The sequence below is a fragment of the Manis javanica genome, chromosome 2 (genome assembly GCF_040802235.1).
Source record: "Manis javanica isolate MJ-LG chromosome 2, MJ_LKY, whole genome shotgun sequence".
NCBI classification, from domain to species: Eukaryota; Metazoa; Chordata; class Mammalia; order Pholidota; family Manidae; genus Manis; species Manis javanica.
Genome location: NC_133157.1, coordinates 158,295,874 through 158,312,128, shown reverse-complemented (window position 1 = coordinate 158,312,128; position 16,255 = coordinate 158,295,874). Strand labels below are relative to the sequence as shown.

Below are 16,255 nucleotides of genomic sequence, written 5' to 3'. Positions count from 1 at the left end.
CACTTAAAAAACAATTGGGAATAAATGTGTTATCAGTCAACACACATTTGCTGAGTACGTTCCTGCAGAGGCATTATGCTAGGTGCTGATGGTTTTAAGATACACTATGGTCTTTTGCCCAAGAGGCCATAAACATACTTACAGATCATTCTTTCACAGTGTGAGATCAAACATTTTCCTGTATTTAAAAATACCTGTTAAAATAATTTTCTCTATTTGTGTTCTTTTCGGCTTCATGTAAAATTTGAATAGAGAAATACTGCAAATAGAAAAATTGTAAATAATTTTAGGACCCTGAGAATAATATTATGAAAGGTTAAATTGTCTATGCTTTAATAAAAGCAGCAGTTAAAATTATTTTAGTCACTGGAATACTAAGTGTGTTTGTTTAAACCATAGCACACCTAGACTGAAATAAATCTTGTTGAAACAGCAGCTTACTACTGACCTTACTTGCTTTGCCCATTCTGGGTCCCAGAATCTTGACTGCAGTAAAGTAGAAAAGGTCTACTTGGCCTATTTGTAATAATATATCTTTAAAAAGTTCTTTAACCTGATACTTTATGAAGAAAAATAGAGGCTTAGTTACGCATGCTTTGAATTTATAGTCTGAAATGAAAACCCAAACATTTTATTATATACTATAGTTAACCTAAAGCATGTCTAGATAGTATAAACTACAAATGACCTTCTGTGGGGTTTTGGCTCAATCTTCACTTGGTTCAATCTTCACTTCCTTCTCATAGATGAACCCAAACCCTGGGTTCATTTGTGAGATTGGTCTGCATTTGATTTGATCTGTATTGTTGAATTTGTTGTTTAGTAAAAATCATTAAAAAGTATATAAGAAGAAGACTCTATTATACATAATAACTTTCTAGTCTGTAAGTTCCTTGAAGTCAAGACCTTTTTTTAAAACCATCTCCAGATCCTGTATATATCCCTGTTGAGAGTTCTGATACTATTGGACAAATGAATGAGTAGATTTATATTTGTCTTCTTGTCTCATAATCCTCTTTTGTGTCTGATGCCATTCTAGTTTCCAGCTAGTCTGCCCAAGACATTTCTTTTTTGCTTTAAAGTCTCTTTTTACTGTTTATGAAAAGCTCTTATTAGTTTTTATTCTGGTTATATATTGCTTAAAACAACTTATTGTTATTTTATATCATAATTCTGTGGGTTAGGAATTTGGACAGGGCATATAGCAGGGATGGCTTTTTTCTGCTCCATGATGTCTGGAGTCTGAGATGGGATGACCAGGAAGTATTAGGGGATAGAACATCTGGGGAATGTCTGGGCATCTAATTTTCCTTTTCATGTGTCTTCTCTACATTGTTAGTTTGGGCTTCCTCAGAGAATGGTGGCTTCAAGGCAGTTAAGACGTATGTAACAGCTCAGAACTCTGAGATAAAGTGTTCCAGAGTCCCAGGCTGAAGGTTCATAGCTCAAAAATCCTAGAATACCATTCATTTCTGCCACAGTCTGTTGGTGAAGCTAATCAGTAAGACAGTTTTGAGGGGAGGACAGTTATGCCTCACTTCTCAAAGAGTTTATTGGCTTCTTTAATCATCCACAGTTTCTGTTTTTTGTGTATTGTTATCATTATTATTAACCTGATTAGGCGATGGATTATTATTGCATGGTCAGCAAACATCTACTTCTGAGTACTTGGATTATTATTGCATGGTCAGCAAACATCTACTTCTGAGTACTTAGGGACCTGATGAAAGCTCCTTTCTGTCTCTATGCTGCAGTTGTGGCTTACCACCTGGAGTGCTTTGTCTAGACCTGAAAAGAGAGGGAGGGAGAGAGATAGAGGAGAAGAAGGAGCCAGAGGATTGCTTCTTTGGGTAGAAACAAGAACTTTTCCCTGTGGTGCCAGAGGGGAATACATATATCTGTATGTATGTATGTGTGTGTGTGTGTGTGTGTGTGTGTGTCTGTGTGTCTATGTATCTATATATATACATACATATCATTTCATAATAAGTAGGCCAGTGGTACCTAGAGATTCTGATTTCATGAACTATTGAAAAATCCTCCCAAATCTAGGGAACTGATGTAACTTGCCAAATTTTGACAAATTTTTGTGTTTTGTTAAGTCATTATATGAAAAAATCACCATCTACTTCTACCATTTCAGAAAATAAAAGGAAAACTTAACCCTGCCAGATAATAAGCTCATAATGTAATAATAAAGGAGAATCGTCAAGTTTAACAGAACTTAGTTTTATAGAAAAATAAAACACATTTTTTCTCACTTAGGTTTAAACCTAGAAAAACTTTGTTCTAGAGCTACATTCAGTGACACATTTTGGGTACCACTGGTAGGACCTTATTTGGTTTGTCAGCAGAATTTTTTGAGAACATAAGTATATGAATGATTTTTTAATCCACATTTTATAGCCATATTAATATATTTTAATTTTAATTAATTTAATAATTTGGGACTGGTTTTGAAAACATACCCTTTTTTCTTTGCCTCCAGTATTTACTAAACAGAAAACAGTATTGCCTTTTTTTATTGTCCACACTTAAAAAACAATTTAATATATGTTAAATTGTTAATTATGTTAATAACATAATTGTTAATAACACTCATTTTAATATATGTTATTAGGTCCCTTGTCAATGCAGAAAGATTTTAGTTTCATTCGGACTTGTAAAACAAAACCAGATATACTAACTAAATATAAACAAAACTACCAAATGAATAAGATTTAAATTAACAACACATGCAAAGTTGTCTGGCTGTAACAAAGTTGCCATTTCAGTCTGACTAGCTCAGGTTCCATAGAGTTCAGCATATATTACTGTTAGCTGTGTGAAGATATTTCCCATCTTCACTAGAAAACTTTGTCCCTTAAGACTTGATATCAAAGATCTTAAAATAATACTAGTCTCTAATCCTTGTAAGCACAAATGCAAACACTAAAATTAAATAGCAGTGACTTATCATCTACATTATGGTCATCCATATGATTTAACATATCTGTATGTTGAATAATTTTAGATTGTCATCAGAATGAAAATGTGATATGAGAATACTTCATGGATATTTATGTATGTTCCTGGTCTTTTGGACTCCTGGTTTGAAGAAAAATTCAACCATAATAGGTTGTTTTCCTAGCTATCTCCAGATTTAGGCTTTAGAATGTTTTCTTTTTTAAATTCAATTCCTTGTTTCAGATAAAGTCCTAATTTTGTCACAGCCTTTACATTTTTTTCTTTACTTTTATCTTTTATCCTATAATATTGTTGTATTTATTCCATTACAAACCAATCATTGGATTATCTTGTTTGTAAACATTTTAGGGCAATTCATTGAGTTAGATTGGGTGAATTCATTGGCTCAATTTATGCTTGGGACTGTTTTTGTAATAGCTGAATATTAGGAGACACCATCTTGGTAAGAATCCTTTTTTATGGGAGTAAATAAGGAGGTGAGTAGAGTAAGACAGAGGAGAGCCTGACAGAAGGAACTGTGTAGAAACAGCAGGGCAAGAGTGAGATCTTTAATTCAGGCATACCTAGATTCTACTAGTAGTTCTAATTGTTGCTTTCACTTGAGTAATTCACTTAACTTCTCTTTCAGTTTACTCATCTGCAAAATGGAAGTGATAAATAACCTATTTATGGGAAATACTAAAAATGATACTTAGAAAACTTGATCATTTGATACAAATTTTGACACCTGATACTAAACAAAAGGTAGTTCTCCTTGTTATTCTGTATGTTCAGCTTGTTAGAATAGTCATCTCCAGATCTTTCAAGTTTTATTTAGATTTTTTATTATTAGATATTATCTATAAATTCTAGATTCACAGCTAAGTTATAAGCCTCTCTCATACCTTTTTGTGTACATAATGCCTTTCTTAGATGGAAAGGTTCACACATATTTGTTGATGATTTCCATAGCAGTTAGTTAAGACGTGATGGTAAGGCTGGCATTTTTAGGATATTTGTTTCTGGGTTCACAGAAACAACCTAGGTCAGAGAATGACTGGGAACAGGTACTGTCATTGTCTAATGAGGTACTAATCTCTTTGAGCTTCAGTTTCTCATTTGTAATACTGAGTAGTTAAAATAGAATATTTCTAAGTTTCTTCCAGGTCTCAGTTTTTCTTTGAAGTGGCAAAAAATATCTTCATTAATAGGAGGAAAAAAAAAGTTAAAATTCTACTTGTAGAATTGGAGCCTGTTATTTTTGAGGTTGTCCAGTTAGTATGTTCAAGTTTTGGTGGGAAGTCATCTCTGAGCCTTTATCTGTATTTAAGAAAGATTCTGCTCAGTAACTAATTTTTTCTTTTCTCCTCTGTAATTCTGTCAGAGACTAATATTTTGTGGATTTTTGGACTGATCACCCTAATTAAAGCCCTAGGACTTCTGCATGGGCTTTGTTTAAATCACTAGTCCAACATCAGGTTGTCTTCTTAAAAGCAGATGAAACCTTACCCTTGCCTTCAAGAACCTCACAGTCTAGAGGGAAAGATAAATTTTAGCATAAGATGATAATGATAGTGATCTTTGATATATGCTGTGTCCAAATCCTTATTTCCTCTTTACTTGTTAATATTTTAACTTTTTCCAATCTGCTGTCTTTATCACTCCAGTGAAATGACCTGTTGTTATGAAGGTCATCAGCAATTTGTGCTTATCAAATCAAGTAGAAGCTATTATTCTCAGTAGCATTGAGCAATATTGACCACTTCTCCTTTTTGGAACTACATCCTCTCAGATTCCCTGGTATTTGTCTTTACTGATCTTTTTCTGCCTCTTGGCAAATTTCTTCTCCTTCTCCTTGGCCAGTTCCTTTTCTACATAATTTTTAAATGTAGGACTTCCCTAGGGCTTAATTCCAGACTCCAAGTTCCCTGTTGTTTGTATCTACTCTCTAGGAAATCTTAACCATTTCTATGGATGTAAGTGCTATTTTTCAGATTAGTGATTCCAAATATAGTATCTTTAGTCTTTTTTCAAATTTGAGCCATGTATACGCAACTACACGTATGAGATTAATTTTTCTTCCAGGTCTCTTTCTGGGCAAGAACACTACTTGGAGAGTTACTATTTTAGGATCGCTGTTTTATTGTATTGGCTCTGACCATGGTAGGGGAGACAAAACTGAAAGGCATGGTCATATGAGATCTGTGACTTGACACGTATCACATTTTTCACTCTATCATACCTATCAGTTGTGTGTGTGTACCTACCAATAGTTTAGGAATTTTAAAATTTATCCATTTCTATGCATCTATTTTAGCTTTGGCTTAGGAACTTTTTTACATTTGGTATGGATGAAAAGTTATAAATCTAAGTGTCCACTTGTTTAACTTATGATTAATTATACTTTTTCAAGCATTTTATTAAATTGAAATAAAATAAGAAAAGAACATCTCAAAACTGACTTTTAATTTGAAGCACCAGTTTTAGTAAACTGAAAATTTCCAAGAGTGAATTAGTGAATTTTATCAGACATGTAGAGAAGACCTAATACCCATCTATTGACCACACAACTAGCAGAAAGAGAAATCAGGAAAACAATTCCATTCACAATTGCATCAACAAGAATAAAATACCTAGGAATAAACCTAACCAAGGAGGTGAAAGACTACAAGACACTCTTTAGAGAAATTAAAGAAGACACCAATAAATGTAAATACATCCCATGCTCATGGATAGGAAGAATTAATATTGTCAAAATTGCCACCCTGCCTAAAGCAATCTATAGGTTCAATGCAATCCCTATCAAAATACTGACACCATTCTTCCATGAACTAGAACAAATAGTTCCAAAATTCATATGGAACCACAGAAGACCCCAAATAGCCAAAACAATCCATAGAGGGAAGAAAAAAGTGGGGAGAATTATGCTCCCCAACTTCAAGCTCTATTACAAAGCCACAGCAATCAAGACAATTTGGTACTGGCACAAGAACAGATCTGTAGGTCAATGGAACAGAATAGAGAGTCAGATATAAACCTACACATATATGGCCAATTAATATACGATAAAGGAGCCATGGATATACAATGGAGAAATGAAAGTCTCTTCAACAACTGATGTTGGCAAAACTGGAAGGCTATATGTAAGAGAATGAAACTGGATTACTGCCTAACTCCATACACAAAAATAAACTTGAAATGGATCGAAGACCTGAATGTAAGTCGTGAAACCATAAAACTTAGACGAAAACATAGGCAAAGATCTCTTAAACAGAAGTATGAGCAACTTCTTCCTAAACACATAAATATTCTCAAGCAAGGGAAACAAAAGCAAAAATGGACACATGGGACTACATCAAACTAGAAAGTTTCTGTACAGCAAAGGACACCATCACCAGAAAAGGCATCCTACAGTATGGGAGAGTATATTCGTAAATGACATATCTGACAAGGGTTAACATCCGAAATATATAAAGAGCTTGTATGCCTCAACACCAAAAAGCAACCAGACTAAAAAATGGGCACAGGATCTGAACAGGCACTTCTCCAAAGAAATTCATATGGCCAACAGACACATGAATAGATGCTCCACATCACTAATCATCAGGGAAATGCAAATTAAAACTACAGTGAGATATCACCTCACATCCAAAAGACAAGCAACAATAAATGCTGGTGAGGATGAAGAGAAAGGGGAATGCTCCTGTACTGTTGGTGGGGATGTAAATTAGTTCAACCATTGTGGAAAGCAATGTGGAGGTTCCTCAAAAAACTAGAAATAGAAATACCATTTGACCCAGGAATTCCACTCCTAGGAATTTACCCCAAAAAAACAAGATCCCTGATTCAAAAAGACATATGCACCCCTATGTTTATTGCAGCACTATTTACAATAGCCAAGACATGGAAGCAACCTAAGTGTCCATCAGTAGATGAATGGATAAAGAAGAGGTGGTACATATACACAATGGAATATTATTCAGCCATAAGAAGAAAACACATCCTACCATCTGCAACCATAACATGGATGGAGCTGAAGGGTATTATGCCCAGTGAAATAAGCCAGGTGGAGAAAGACATATACCAAATGATATCACTCATTTGTGGAGTATAACAACCAAGAAAAACTGAAGGAACCAGACAGCAGCAGAATCACAGAACCCAAGAATGGACTAACAGTTACCAAAGGGAAAGGGGTTGGGAGGCTGGGTGGGAAGGGAGGGAGAAGGGGATTAAGGGGGTATTATGATTAGCACACATAATATGGGGAGTCACGGGGAAGGAAGTATAGCACAGAGAAGACAGTGAGTGACTCTATAGCATCTTACTATGCTGATGGACAGTCAGTGTAAATGGGGTATGTGGTGGGGACTTGATAATAGGGGGGAGATGTAGTAACCACAGTGATGCTCATGTGAAACCTTTATAAGATTGTATATCAATGATATCTTAATAAAAATACATATATATGTGTGTGTGTGAAAGTTGCATTTCAAGATACTTTTATATAATGTATAATGTCCTGTTTAATAATCTGAAATAGTTTTCGTAATTAAGTCTTGAAAGTATGACTGAGTTTCTTCTTGATGTTATACTGTTTGAAACATGCTGAGTTAAAGGTGTTTCATGTTAAGTCATTTGCGAGTCTTTGTGCTTTTAAAGCAAGAAGTGGATAAATACTGTATTAACCCTGTATTACTAGTGTATGGTTCTGGTGGGTATATGTTCAGATATGCTTGTCTGGAACTCTTGAAGAATCTCATATAATTTGATTAGTTATTTTAGCTCTTTCTTCCTTTCTCCATGTGTCCTGTTCATTTTTACCAAAACTGTCTGTCAAGCTTGATGACTGGGCTGGTGCTGGCTAAATAACAAGAAGACCAGTAATAGGACCTGTGTTAGAACAAAAACTGTGGAGGTTGTAGGGCTCCCCTTTGAATAGTCGTCTCTTTCCATTTGCATGTGCCGTATAATTTGCCTCCCATGAAAAATCAAGGTAGTTGTTCTTGTTGCAAATAGATTTTCACTTGCATACCAGCACCAATATATTGGTGATGACTTTCTATGATTGGTAGCAACTTTGAGAAAACTGTGAGGCTACATTTGAATCAGGAAAAAATGTCAAGATGTCTTAACAGTGTCAGCCAGGGGTGGATGATGTGGGGAACATGCTTTGTTGTTATTGTTCATACCATACCAAAAACCTCAAGAAGACAGTTGATCACGTTTTGCTATTTTCTTTTTCAAATCAAGTTGACAAAAATGATAGCATTATCAAAACAGTAAACTTCTGTAACATCCCAATCTGTGAGAGCATGCATGTATTCTGCAGCCAGACTCTGGGTTAGAATCCAGGCTTTGCTCCTGCATCAGCTCTGTGACCTTGGACAAAAGCACTTCACTTCTCTGTTACGTTTGTCTGTATCTGCCAAATGGAGAGAGAGTAGCAGTACCTACCTCACTGGGTTGTTAGGAAGATGTAGGAAATAGAGATATAAAACCCTCCGCCCAGTGGTCTCAAAATAAGGATTCAATAAGTGATATCTATTGATGATATTGGTTGGGGGGGTGTAGTAGTAAATGAAAAGTGAAGTGTGGCCTTTCTCTCATTCTAGTAGTCATAATGATAGAAGTTTAGATGTCACTTCATTTTCCTCCCTGCTTACTTTGCTTCCTCTGGTTCTATTCCTAAGCATTCACTTAAAAAAATAATAGTAATAAAGTAAAATATTAAGCATATCTCCCCCTAACTCCACCCCCCAACTTTAAAAAAAATCATGCAGCTGTCATGCTGCCAGCAATCTTTATGTACAATGTAGGCTCAATCCTGAATTTTTGCCTCAAAGTAATGATGTGTTACTTCTGCAGCCTGCTTGTTGATGCTTACTTGGCAAATGTTCATGTTACCATTTGCTACTAGAACTGCCTTTTCCTCTGAGATCTCATATAACAGCCTTAGCTATCACATAGGAAGAAAGCAGGGACACAGAGGTATATTTTTTAAAAAATCACTAAAACTTTTTTAGCATTTAAAAAACTAAGATATAATTTGCCTACCATAAAATGCACCCATTTTAAATGAAATAAAGAATGAGTTTCAGTAAATTTCTAGTTACGCATGTCTCATGTTTCCTATATTTTTGTTTAGTGTCACCACAATTCAGTTTCAGAACAATTTTGTCAGCCTGCAAAGTTCTCTTGTGTCGTTTTCAGTCAGCCCTCTCCTATTTTCTGACCCAGGACACTATCAATCTATTTTCTATCTACATAGTTTTACTTTTTCTAGAAAATTTCAAATCAGTAGAATCTACAGTATGTTGTCTTTGTGTCTAGTTTCTTTCATTTGACACAATGTTTTTGAGATTCGTTCATGTCATTGCATGTATCAGTAATTCATTCCTTTTTATTGTTGAGTGGTATTCCATTGTGTGAATGTACCACATTCTTAAAAAAAATCCATTCTCCAACTGATAAACATTTGAGTTGTTTTCAGTTTCTGGCTATTCTGAACACAGCTGCTAGGAACATTCAAGTTCTACTTTTTGTATGGTCATCCATCCCCAAGATAAATGAAAGCACAAACCTTGGTGTAAAATTGTTGAGTGATATGATGAAACTTCCAAACTGTTTTCCAAAATGGCCATACCCTTGTACTTTCCCAGTGGCAAGGGGTGTGTTATGAGGGTTCTAGCTTTTCCACATCCTTGTCAACATTTTAGATATTTTACTGGATTTCCAGGATATTTCATTATATTTTAATTTCCATTTTCTTAATGACTAATGGTGTTTAGTAATATTTTGTGTACTTTCCCATTGTATATATCTTGTGTTGTATGTAAAATCTCTTCACATAGTTCATTCATTTTAGAAAGTTGAATTTTTTTATTTTGAAGTGTAAGTCCTTTATATATTATAGATAGGTATGTTTTATTTGATTATTTAGCTCTTTATTTAGTTCCAAATGCATGTACTTTATCAGATAGTTATTCTGTCAGCATTTTCTCCAAGTCTGTGGCTAGCCTTTTCATTTTTAACATTATGTCTTGAGGAGTAGACATTTTAATTTTAATGGAATTTGTTGTTGTTGTTGTTTTTCTTTTATGGTCCTTTTGGGTTTTTTTTTTTGTGCCTTTGGTATCATATCTAAATTTTTTTTGCCTAATCCACAGTAATTATCTTCAACTGTTTTCTTTTGCCAGTTTTGTAGTTTAGTTCTTACTTTTAGATCTATGATCCTGTCCATTTTGAGTTAATTTTTGTACATGGTACAAGTCAAGGTTCTTTTTTTCCTCCCTTTCATATATGCTATTTATTGAAGAGACTGTCCTTTCCTCAATGAATTACCTTGCCATCTCTGTTGAAAACTAATTAATATGGATGGATGTGTGGGTCTGTTTCTGGACTCTGTTCTCTTCTGTTGTTTGTCCTTATGCCAGTACCCCATTGTTCTGATTATCGTAACTTTATAATACAAAGATTTGAAATCAGGTAGTATCTTTCAACTTTTGATGTAGTTTTGAAGTAGCCCTGGTTCAAAAATATCTCAGCAGCCTCTGTGTTTATGTCTCTCTGGAGGATTATGGATGGATAAAGCCATTAGAGGACATCCCAGGAAAATCAGTTCTAGCTGGGGTAGGATTGGCCTGATACTTCTGTTTTTCATCACTTTCATGATTTACCTGCCATAACCAACAACATGTAAAAAGTTCGTACTTGGCAGGGTCATAATGCCTAGTATGTATCAGGTGCTTTATGTAATTATTTCATTTAATTCTTCCAAGGTGCTGTAAAGAGGACGTTATTAGTCTCATTTTATAGTTGAGCGCACAGTCACATTTCCTAGGCCACATACCTACCTAAGCTGCTGTTGGTGATAGACTGTTAGCAGCAGCAGTGTTTACATGATAAAGCCAGATTTTGAAACCTAGTGTGTCTGATGATACTTAACTCCAGGTTTTTTCATCTGTTCCTTGCTGTCTTCTAATAGTGACCTTTTGCTTTGTGGAGAGGAGGTGTATCCTTTCAGTTCGTATAGTGGAAATAGTGATAGTAAGAGAGAAATTTATACTGTATCTCTCTGCCTTTTCTTGCAAGGGCTCCTGTCTTCTGTCTTCCTACCTGGCCAAAGGTAGTCTTCCCCTCACCTTCCCTTGAAATTCATTCCTAAAGGAACTTTGTGAAAACTATGAGGACTAATAGAAGAGTAGTGGCCTGTTTAATCAGTAAGGAGTTGTGGCCTGTGCTGCTGCTTTAAATGGCTATTGTTTAGTAACTTACTAAACATTTTGTAATTCTGCTTGTAAGTGTTTTATTCATTCCTCTTGCTTAAACTGTTACAGCAGAATATCACTACTGTGGAAATTATCCACATCTTAATGTCTCTTATAGCTTCATGTTTCTTATGTTTCTTACTTTAGCATGGATGCATTGACACTTTTCTCTCATATTATATTAGCATATTAATAGAAACTTTGTGAATAGTATAGATCAAGCATTAATGACTTAATATAATCATTCCTACTAATATCACAAGTTTTAGCTCTTGATAGTTGCATAGTATAATGTCCTTGAGCAAGTTAGGTGTTAGTATAGAATTATAATGGTCTTAACTAGGGCAGCATAATGAATACATCTACACCAGTAGTGCTGGAAAAAATTGATGATTCCTATTACTATTACATAACAGATTATTGCACACTACTCATTCCTATTACTATTACATAACAGATTATTGCACACTACTCACTGACTGCCATTAGAGGAGAACCTATTTGTTTTACTTACTGTGATAACTTCTTATTTGCATACAAATTTCCTTTTGTTTCTCATGAATTATCTCTGACTAATACCCTCACTGCATTTCATTACATATGATTATCTCCAGGCTGATCAGGTCTTGGTAAAAACCAAAATGCAATTTTTTTCTATTTCTATCCCCTTTAGCCCTCTTAAGATTATGAATTCAGATGTTTCCAGTGCCCTAGAAAAGTGGTCATTTGGATACAAAGTTAGTATTAGCTTTGTTTGTACTGTTAGGTTCTGTTTATTATTCTAAAGAGTAAAAAGGCTCTTACGAGAGCTAATACTGTTTTAAATTTGATAATGAATCAAAGTGTGAATTATTAGTAATTGGTGCCCTCTGAAGGAAAAAAAAGTCTAGTAGCTCAGTTATAAAAGCATTCCTTGAAACTGATTAAATCTAACAGTATATAATTGTTAAAGAAAAGATATACTACTACTAGTTAGCAGTACTAGTGACAATCAAGTGATTTTCCTAGGGCCCATCAAATACAAAAATAGAAAACATTAAAACACAAAATATCACAAGCACATATTTTTTGTGTTTGTTGTTCCTCGCAGTACATCTTGGAAACAAACTTAGTGTGGCAAGTGATCCTGGTGTGGTCAGAGAAAATGCTGTAGTCTTTCCTGGTTAAGCTTCTTGTTCTGAAACATATGCACCCAGAAGAAACTTGGGGAGCAGCTACCCTCATTATTGAAAATGTTCATTTCTTCTTTGTCTTATCTACATTGGCTCTTGCGGATTGTTAATGATTGTCATATATGGCATAATTTCAACTTCAAGACTTTTTATGAGGTAAATTATTCAGTCACTTTTCAAGTTATATCTTAAACAATTATGACATAGATTTTTATGTCAGTAATTTCAAGCCTTTGGTTTCATATAAATCACAGCAAATAAAGATTACTATGTGAATTTTATTTATATATTCAGTAAAGCTTAATGTGCCCTTTGTCACTATGTCTAGGCACTGGGCTAGTCCTCGGAGAGCAGTGTGGAAATTGGTAGCTTGAGTCTCTGCTTTTGCTCAGCTTCAGTATTTAGGAATTTGATAGCAGCTAGAAGATAGGTGTAATGTGTTATGGCAGGAACTCAGAATTTGTAGGGTAGACACTTAATAATTCACAGTGAAATGTGGCCTTATATATTTTACATTATCTTGTACAAATAGAAGTAATGCAGAGATTTACTTCTTGATTTGCCATACAATTTAATGGAGACATGTTATTAATGAATATTTCTTATATATTAGTTATAAAAATCACATCCTCTCTAATAGTCTAACAGGATTTTGCATTTTTATTCATGCTTTTTTGTTTATATTGCAGATTTCTCTTGGATTTGGCTACAAATTTATAGATCTGCACTGTGTACAGGCACAGGTGAGTTAAAATTAAGCCTTTCTGATGGAATATTTTAATCTTTAAAATATTTTAAAATTACTCTATAGTTTAGCAAAATAATATGTAAATAAATGAATATGGATAAACAAATATATATTTGTCAGAATTTGTTTTATTATGAAATTTTTCTGTGAATGTGTTGGAAATGACATTTGAAGGTAAAATGTTTATCAGTATTTACTGTATGTATTTGGGAAGAGTTTACAGATCCCTACTGGATGAGGTGAATTACAGTTTCATGGCTGGCAGAAACATTTATTTTTATGTGTAATAAAAAAATAGATGCTGTTTATTTTGGTAGCAAATTTCAGCCTTGTGGGAGTAGATGTTTAAATGTAATGAGCAAGCTTTCTTCTCCAACCAATCTGACATAGTTTCTCAGTTACTGCTTATCACACAACCCTGATTTATTTTTATCATGATATTTATTATCACATAATATATTCTTATTTATTTATAGGGTGTCCTCTACTAGAGTACAAGCTCCATCAACACTGGGATCATTTTTGTCTTGTTAAAAACAGTGTCAGTGACCACTAAAATAGTGGTCATAAATAAGAAAGACTGAATAAATGTTTAAGTAATGGGTAATGAATATTAAGAATTTATTTGTATTCAGAGTCATTGAACTCTGCATCTGTAAATATAAACTAGAGATGGTTCCTTATACTTATTTTTAAATATTAAATTGATTTATATCAGATACTTGAAGTATATAGCTCTTAAATGTTCTGAGACATTACCTGTGTTGTGTATTTTATGTACTGAAGTGTGATTAGTTGGTAGAATTCAGAGGATAACGCTTCCAATTCTGTATTTATTTTGTCAACTATCCTAGGAGATTCTTATGGTCAACCAACAGACAAACCCAAAGCAGGTGTGGGAGCTTCTCACTTCCTTACTAGATCATGCTACCATATTGGATAGAGAACAAAGTAGATTTGAAAGTTGTCCAGTTTTAATCTCTGAAACCGAAATAAGTCAAAAAATTTTCCTCTACCTTTCACTGGATACAAAATGTTTACTTCATTCTTTAGTTGTCTGTTTCTAGACTGGGGTGGAAATTTCTTTAAAAATTATTTTTCTGCCTCTATACTGATGTTTGAGTTCTTTATCAAAGATAGCTTTAGGCATAAACCTATCACCTGTTTCCTTATGTCCTTGACAGTTTTCCTTTAAGTGTTCCAAGGTATTGGTCACTATTATTTTATTGGTTGTTTGGTTTTTTGTAGGTTTTGGTTTTTGATCTGTTTTACCTCCTTCAGGTATTCACCTCTCCTTCTACTACCATGATTTTTCATTTATAGAAAGAACTAAATCTGACTGTTTTTGTTTTTTTAAGAAAACCTTAGGAATTACAAAGCCATTTCTTATTCTGTGCAGAGGTTTCATTGGTAATACTAGTAACAGCAGCTATTACTTACTGTCCTCCTACTGTAACCAGGCATTAGGTAAGTGCTCTTCAGTTATCTTCAGGAAAGTAGATAAGGAAATTGAAGCTTAGAGAGGTTAAATGACTTTTCCAAGGTCCTATCAAGTAAGTGGCCCTTTGTCATTCCAAAGACCTGATCTTAACCACTAAGCTCCATTTTAGGACTAAACAACCCTGAAAACAAGCATATCTGTGGCAGTAAGTGTAATATGGGAAAATCATATTCATATTTGAGAACTTCAAAATTAATTGAAAAGTCAAACATTATTTTACTTGTGTTTCATTAGTAGGTCTTAATTTTTAACATTTATTTTAAACTGTGAACACAGTGAGTGACTCATTTGAATTTTAATGGGTACCTAAACAATTTAAAGTTCCAAAGAAGCACTTTGGTTTCAGACTCACTTTTAGAGGGCAGGCACATGGCTGAAAGCCATTTGGGTTGCTTTTCCATTGTAAGTGTGGTATTCTATGTCATCATTCTTTATCCCTTGCAATATTAGAAATTTAGGTTACAGGTGGTATCTGTGGTTTGTTGGATAAATCGCTTTTCCTTCAGAGAACAGTTTGTGTGAAATACAGTGATGAAAGAAGTATTAGAACTCTTATCTCACAGGTGTTATAATTTATATTTCTGGAGAAAGATTTTAATTATTTTAGAAATGAAGTGATGCAACCTTGAGGTGAGCAGAGTTGGTTTAGATAAAACATCATCTTTCCTTCTTCAGTTTATTTTCAGGACTGAGTAGAACATATTATATAAAAATGTTTGAGTCTCAAAATGTATAATACTGTGGACAAAATGTTCTTGAAGGCAGTGTTTTTGAATACATCTTAAAATTTTGATTTGAAACTGTGAATAAGTATATTCCCTTATACTTTTCCAAAAGGTTGTATCTATGAGTGTAAATGCAAATTCCAGATTTGAGTATATGGAAAGGGAATTCTGTAGTTGGAATTAAAAGACAAAATTTATTTAACAGACTGAACTGTGTTTCTTAATCTATAGATGCATCAGTATTTCCATTCTATTCTCACATTTTAAGCATTTTTAAAGTTGGTCAATACAATTTTCTTAGAATTGATAGTCAAAACAGAAGCAAGCATGAAATAAATCTGACAATGTAACTTTGAAATGTAATTTCCTTTTCTCTGTGGAAAACTGAACTCACTGTGTGGATTCACATATATTTTGGATTTACTTACATGTTTATATTCTCTATGCTGGAAGATTTGGGGTGGGAGGATAGGATGAGATGGGTGGGGAAGACTGTTCACACATACAGGTAGAGTCTTCAGTGCTCACATATGGAGAGAGAAGTTCTCCAAAGAACAATAAAGCATAATATACTTATTCCAGTACTAATGTACTTTGTTATCTACTGCTAAATACTAAAAATTATATTATGCTTATCAAGACACAAAAGAAACCATGTCCATATTTGATATGATATGGTTGAAAGTACATTTCAAATGAATATTTGTTGGATTTTGAATACCCTCATTGTTCAGAGATAGGAGGTTTGTGATTAGATATCTGATTTAACTGAAAGACTTGTAAATTCCCATGAAGACTGGTAGCTTGATGATGCAAGCTACAAATCTGAGGCTTTGAGCACTATCCACTGAAAACCAGTATCAATCTAAACAAAAATCCAGAATAGTTAAATA

At 34.0% G+C, this 16,255-nt stretch overlaps 1 protein-coding gene across 12 annotated transcripts in view; it reads left to right on the top strand.

Annotated features, from left to right (window-relative positions):
• Positions 1–16,255, top strand: part of NCOA2 (nuclear receptor coactivator 2) — a 289,669-nt gene that overhangs the window by 94,269 nt on the left and 179,145 nt on the right. For all 12 annotated transcript variants that reach the window (XM_036998040.2, XM_036998037.2, XM_036998034.2 and 9 more), the window contains one exon: positions 13,078–13,131. The gene's annotated coding sequence lies outside the window, so the exon portion shown is untranslated. The remainder of the gene's footprint in view (positions 1–13,077; positions 13,132–16,255) is intronic.